General features: G+C 39.5%; 1 long non-coding RNA gene across 1 annotated transcript; it reads right to left on the bottom strand.

The window, feature by feature from the left end:
* Positions 1 to 2,532: 2,532 nt before the first annotated feature.
* LOC311066762 lies at positions 2,533 to 6,710 on the bottom strand. Its single transcript, XR_014603136.1, has 4 exons — positions 6,590 to 6,710; positions 5,670 to 5,737; positions 4,499 to 4,542; positions 2,533 to 2,739 (listed from the first exon to the last, which is right to left on the bottom strand). It is a non-coding gene; the product is annotated as an uncharacterized lncRNA (long non-coding RNA).
* Positions 6,711 to 7,311: the final 601 nt, after the last annotated feature.

Genomic DNA, 7,311 nt, shown 5'->3' on the forward strand with positions numbered 1-7,311 from the left:
TGCAGTCTAGTTCAAGTCTCCTTTAGTGTGCAGTCTAGCTTGAGACTCTTTTAGTGTGCAGTCTAGTTCGAGACTCTTTTTGTACAGGGCCCTGACTGAGTCTGTTTCCACCTGAAACATAATTCCACCACAAACATGATCATTACAAGTTTTCTGGAGGCTCATCAAAATCACAAAAAGTTCCTTGACTTCCTACAAACACAGGACTGACTGTAATTTATGTCAAGGGTTTTAAATCCTTACACATTTCTTCTGAAGCCCATTGAGGTAGAGGCCTCAGTTTCTGGGGCAGGTTGTGTAAAATCCTACAAAAGAGATGTGTAAGGGCCAGTCCCTTTTTTATGCCACACATTCAAATGTTTGCCATAATAAAAAGCCCAGTGCATTCACATCAGCAACTGTCTGAGAACACACAGACAGAGTGTCTTCATCATTTGCTTCACCCTAATAAATAAAAGTAGGCCACTGTAAAGCATAACTGTTGTAAAGCAGGTTATGTTTGGTGTTCTGTCTGCTGCATACTGACCTCTGTGTGGGAGACTGTGTGTGTGTGTGTGTGTGTGTGTGTGTGTGTGTGTGTGTGTGTGTGTGTGTGTGTGTGTGTGTGTGTGTGTGTGTGTGTGTGTGTGTGTGTGTGTGTGTGAATGTGTGCTAGCTTCAACAGGGACACTGTATTTCCCTGCAGAACATACAGTCAGCCATATTTAAAACTTAAAAAAAAAAAGTAGTAATGTATTGCACACGTACCCAGTGTTACTTGCTTAGAGGAGCCAGCACCAGGGTCAGATTGTACAGCACCTGTAATCCCATCCATAATCGGCCGTCCCTTATTGCTACTCAGAGACAACTCCTCCGCCAGTGTATTCTGGTTTTCTGAATTTAATTCTTTATTTCTGTTTGCTGCAAACAAGTGTGATAAAATGTTCACAAAAGTAATAAAAGGTTGTGGTAAATACTCTTTGAATTAACTCCTTGAAATAACCACTTTGAATTATATTTTTATATTTTGTCTTTATCTGCTGCCAAGAACATTTGGAGTTGGGGTTGCATCTAAAAATCTAAAAATCAATGAATGTTAATCTTTCTTAGTAGCCTACATACATGCACATTTTTTATATATTACAAAAATAGGCTATTGGCTATATTACACATATAGGCTACACATACATATATACATACATAATTTTACATAAATATAGAATGTATTTGTTTAACTTACACATTAACAATCAGAAATCTTTCTCCAACAGTCTTCTCTTGCTTTGGCAGCAGAGACCGTATTGTTTCGAGCTTGAAATACATATTTAAATTAATCGTAATTATTAATGATTATCTCTTGCTCCTCCGCGGAAAAATATATTGCTCTAGCTTTACCCGCGATTGGTTGTTCAGTGTCGACGTCACTCTTTTATGTGCACGCGCGCGTGGAGTAATCATAGCTTAAGGATCAAAGCCTGAGTTGACAGAGAAAGTTGATGAGCTGCATCATGGTACCAATAAAGCCTGATTGCATCGGTTTGGTTTTGTCAACTCAAAACTAATCCTGTAACCCCGAGTTTGTTCAGCTACCTTCATGGTACAGGCCCCCGGAGTCTTCAGCTGATTAAAAAAACAAAAACAAAAAAAAAAAACCACAAAAAAAAAAAACGGTGCATAACTTACTGGAGCAGCAAAGCTGAGCAACGTTGTTGTTGGTGACAAAAACAATGATTATATCAGCTGGTCGCTGTCCGATTTTGTGAATGAATTCCCGCATTGCATTGTGGGATATGGCCTTTGAATGCGTCTAGCTCGTATCATATCGTAATGTTCTGTATTACAGCATACTGTAATATTTCACCGATAATAAAACCGAAACAATATTAAAATAAATAAATTAATACCATGATAACATTTAAATAAATGTTGAAAAGATAGCGTTATAGTTTTAAACATAAATAAACAACAAAGAAACCCAACTTCCCTGGTCCCTATAGACTGAAATAATAACATTAAAAGTAAAAGTATATATATATATATAAATATATATATATATATTTATATATATATATATATATATATATACATACACACACACACAAAACACATATAATTGTCTTCTGCTTTTTCTCATCCGGGGGACAGTGAAGACTTACACACACACATTCAGTGCATTAAAGTCAATGGTAGACAACAGTGCAGCAGCATGTTTCATGTGACTTGCCTTTTAAAAAAGCCTTCAGAAACCCTCCTGAATTAGAATCCATGCTTTCACATTTTTAGAAGCTTCTGGAACCTCTTGACCTCTGTCCTCGTAAGCCTGTTCGTTTTTCCACCCCTGCCTACCTCAGCTACCCTTTATTCAAAAATGTATGGTTTAGCTGGTGGAATCAACTGTCTCTTAATGGGTGTCAATTAATATGAGTGAAAACATATCCCACCTTCCTTGAGTGCATCATATTGCAATATATCATTTGACACGTTGAAGAAGATTTCAGGTGATTGGCTAACCCACAAAATGAATGGAAAGACATAAACATAAATATAGGTATACTTTGCTTTTTATTTGAACAAAAATCATTTGATAAAGAAAACACTTAATTTATTAACTTTGTATACATAAATCGTAACATCCAAAACCAGGATGGCCCGTAAAGGCGAACTCGACAATTACTGTCTGAGTGAAGTCACACATCGGCAGTCTTGGGACATGGTGAAAACTTGAAGGCCGGCTCCCATGTCTCCTCCCAGATTTTTCCACTGTAAGTATCAGTAACACAAAATCAGTGAAAAACAGAGGAGCCATTTTAACATAATAGTTTCACAGCATAAATATTGTACGCTCTTGTATTTCATTGTTTTTATACAAACATATACATATATATAGTGCTTGATGCAATGTAACATAAACATCAGCCACTCTCATCGATAAAGTCATTGAAAGTAAACAAGCCAATAGCCGATAACAGTCAACATGGATGATCTTGGTCGATACTGATGTTCTGCCAATAAATTGGTGAATGTCTACTTCCTACATAGAATCACACAGGGGCAATTATTCATGGCATCAGGTATGGTACTGAAAAGAGCAAGTGGCTAAATCCTGTAGACAATATTTGACACTGTATTTAATCCATCCTATACCAACAGTGTAACCAATAGTCTAATTAAAATACAGGTGGGTCTCCAAAATGACAGTATTGTGCAATATTTCAAGCCATTTTTTATATGATTAAAGCTTACAGCTCATGAAAACCAAAAATCATCATCTCAAAATATAAGAATAAAGAGGAATACAGATATGTTGACCTTTTGAAAATAAACGAACGAATCTGACTCTATACTTGGTCTGGCTGCTTTTGCACAAATTACTGCATCAGTGTGGTGTGGCATGGAGGCCATCAGTGTATGGCATTGCTGAGGTGTTATGGAAGGCCAGGTTGCTTTGATAGTGACTTTGAGATTGTCTGTAATGTTGGGTTTGGTATCTATCATTGTTCTCTCTATGGTGTTAAGGTGAGATGAGTTAAGCACAGCAATACCATGCTAAGCAAACCAGTAACAAGCAGTTTTGGCACTGTAGCAAGAGCAGAGTCCTGGTGGAAAAGGTAATCAACATGTACATAAAGCTTGTCAGCAGATGCAACCATCCTCTAAAATCTCCTGGTAGAAGGCTGCATTGACTCTGGACTTAAAGGGTTAGTTCACCCAAAAATCAAAATGATCTCAGTATTTACTTACCCGCGTGTTGTTCTAACCCTGTAAGACCTCCATTTATCATCGCATCACAAAATATTATATTTATGATGGAATCTGAGCGCTGGATAAGTCTTCCATTGACTTCCAAGGGGCTTAAACTTGCTCGATTCAACTAAGCTGTTTACGTTGTCTATCTGCACAAGCTTCTGGGTTCTACTGGGTTCCTGCGTTGGCCAATAGTGAGCCTGCGTGGTGACGTAGAACGTCAAAGCTCTGCGCAGTTAGACTACGTAAACAGCTTTGAAGCAGAACACGAGTAAATGGATATTGGAATAAATTCGTAATTTTTGTTTGTTTTTGGCGAGGAAAAGTATTCTCGTCGCTTGATAAATGGATGGTTGAGCGACTGGAGTCATTTGGACTATTTTAAACGATGTCTTAATACGTTTTCTGATCGAGCAAAGTTAAGCCCCTTGGAAGTCAATGGGGAACTTATCCAGCGCTCAGATTCCATCATAAATATAATATTTTGTGATGCGATGATAAATGGAAGTCTTACGGGGTAAGAACAACACGCGGGTGAGTAAAAACTGAGATCATTTTGATTTTTGGGTGAACTAACCCTTTAAAACCTAGTGGACATGACAATTCTCTCAACGCTGCTTGTTGGTTGCAAAACTTTGAGACCGCCTGTACATTCAAACTTTTGTGTGCTACAATATACATTCCAACCTTTATCCACCACCTATGAGAAGGTTAAAAGTGGAAACAGAAAGGAGATGTATAAAGGCAATTTTAACCAATATAAAGCAGTACTTACCATGCAGAGCAAGGTAACCATTTGACCTTAACTTCTTCTTTTCCCTACAGAAAGACACATACATATAATAATCAGGTTTATAATGTCATAACTTTTGTGACAAGGCCACTTTGCCTTCAGTAGGGCCGTCATTAAATTCCAACCCTGCATAAAATAGAAGGATAAGGAATATGAATTTATATACCTCATGGGATTCGCAATAGCCTATCATTTCTCAGGATCATCACATTGTGTTGAATGTATATACTGTATGTTTGAAAGTATTCTGAATTCATATGCTAATTATTAAAAAAAAAAGAAAAAGATTTAATTCAGTATTAATAATATTGGAGCTTTAGACGGCTAATAATTATGTCATAAAAATATTGTCCGGTGTGGCTCTGTTTTGTTACATTAGCTTTGCCTTGTTGTTAATGTCCAATTGACCCAAACAGCGCTTGATTGACAGGCGATCTGACCAATCATATTTCGCCATCCGCCATTTTGCCTGACAGCACCGTCAGGAGAGATAGTAGATTAACATGCCAGGATTTGAACTTGAGAAACGGAGTGTACTGATGCTTTTCTGCGGTTAAAACAACATTCCTTCTTATGTTCATTCATGTTTAATTGATGCTATAACTGAACTAGAAGGAAGAGATGATCGGTTCACAAGAAGCTTTAACTGATGCTCTACAGCAATCTGACAGACACATTAAAGAACCACAAAACGTTATTTACTGTTTACATTTGACCAAATTTGAAAGGCGAGACTTTGTTTAATATCAAAAGTAACTGAAAAGTAAGCTGGTCTGTCCTGTCTGTCAGCGTGTTGTCAGTCTCCTCTCTGCTCCACAATGTATTTTTCACTGAGTAGGAACATAGCTTGTCGGGCATAGCAACAATAACTAAGGGAGGCGGGTCTTTGTGAACGGTCAATTGCAATGACGATGTCTACTATAAAAACGGACTCATTAAAAATATGTTTTTCCAACTCAAGACTTGTCTAAGTCTGTTTAAAATATGAAGATAATGTAAAAAGCACAGCAGTTACTCTAAAATACCCTTAAATGGGCTCAAATTACCACTTGCTTCAATGGTCAGTATTTTGTGATATGTGAAATGCCAGATAAGCCACATACAATGGAGAGATGATCAGACAGCCTAGTGAAAAATATATTTCTAAACTTACCTTATGTATCCTTCTTCCTGTTATGGATTCATATCGGAAAACTTGTTGTCTACTACATTTCCGGCAACCTTAAATGACAAAAAATACTAATAATAATAATAATTAACCATAAATGACAAAAAAAACTTAAAATGAAACAAACAAATTCTTAACTAAGTTTCACAAAACCTGGGGAACAACAGTAACCATTGTCCTTGAACTTTGAAAACGTCAGAAAAAACAGCTAAATAACTAAAGAATACATATATTAAAGGCCATTCACACCAAGAACGATAACTTTAAGAAATATATAGTTCTCGTTAATATGATAAACTATAACGATAATGACATGGAGAACAATATTGTTGGGAATCACTTTTAAAGCGATTTTGAGAACGATAAAAAGCTAACAGCCAATAAGAACCCATCAAATTTTAGCCATATTTATTAACACAAGGTGAGACTTTGCATATCCTTGGTCAGTCTGGAGGCTTTTATCGTTATGGTTATACGTATATAGTTATTGTTCCTGGAATGAACGGCCCTTTAGCCATCAAATTCAGTGACTTCATAGCCGAAATGTAACCTAATTATCCTACTGCCTAGTCGAAAGGTTATTGAAGCAGACTTGTGAACAGTGGTACGTGGGGAATAAGCTATCTGGGCTGCCCACTGATGTGTGTGATATGTGTGTGTGTATTTGTATTCATCTCTACTTATGTGTGTATTGCTCATTATTCTACTCCTAGAGTGTGTGTTCAGTACTGAAAGGTATGTATGCAAGGACAAATTCCTTTGTGTATCAGGCTGGCCACTAAAAATTACTCACTATTAACTAATCGATTGGACTTAAATTCACCTGAAGATTTCTGTATTTCATGAATCATGATTACAAAAAGGGGAAATTCATACATAGTGTGCTAAGACCAAAGTTCACTTACACTTTCTTCTTTTTTTTGGTGGGGGGCGTTGTTCCTTCACAGGGAGAGAGACAGGGTATAAATCTAAAAGATAAAATGTCTCCTTTTCCTGGGCCTGATGCTGGGTTTTGGGCTGGGCCTGATGCTGGAGCTGGGCCTGATGCTGGGGTTCTGGCTGGGCCTGATGCTGGGGTTCTGGCTGGGCCTGATGCTGGGGTTCTGGCTGGGCCTGATGCTGGGGTTCTGGCTGGGCCTGATGCTGGGTTTTGGGCTGGGCCTGATGCTGGAGCTGGGCCTGATGCTGGGGTTCTGGCTGGGCCTGATGCTGGGTTTTGGGCTGGGCCTGATGCTGGGGCTCTGGCTGGGCCTGATGCTGGGGTTCTGGCTGGGCCTGATGCTGGGTTTTGGGCTGGGCCTGATGCTGGGGCTCTGGCTGGGCCTGATGCTGGGGCTCTGGCTGGGCCTGATGCTGGGGTTCTGGCTGGGCCTGATGCTGGGTTTTGGGCTGGGCCTGATGCTGGGGCTCTGGCTGGGCCTGATGCTGGGGTTCTGGCTGGGCCTGATGCTGGGTTTTGGGCTGGGCCTGATGCTGGGGCTCTGGCTGGGCCTGATGCTGGGGCTCTGGCTGGGCTTGATGCTGGGGTTCTGGCTGGGCCTGATGCTGGGGCTCTGGCTGGGCCTGATGCTGGGGCTCTGGATGGGCCTGATGCTGGGGCTCTGGCTGGGCCTGATGCTGGGGTTCT

Source organism: Abramis brama (genome assembly GCF_963993115.1).
Source record: "Abramis brama genome assembly, chromosome: 1".
In the NCBI taxonomy this organism is placed as follows: Eukaryota; Metazoa; Chordata; class Actinopteri; order Cypriniformes; family Leuciscidae; genus Abramis; species Abramis brama.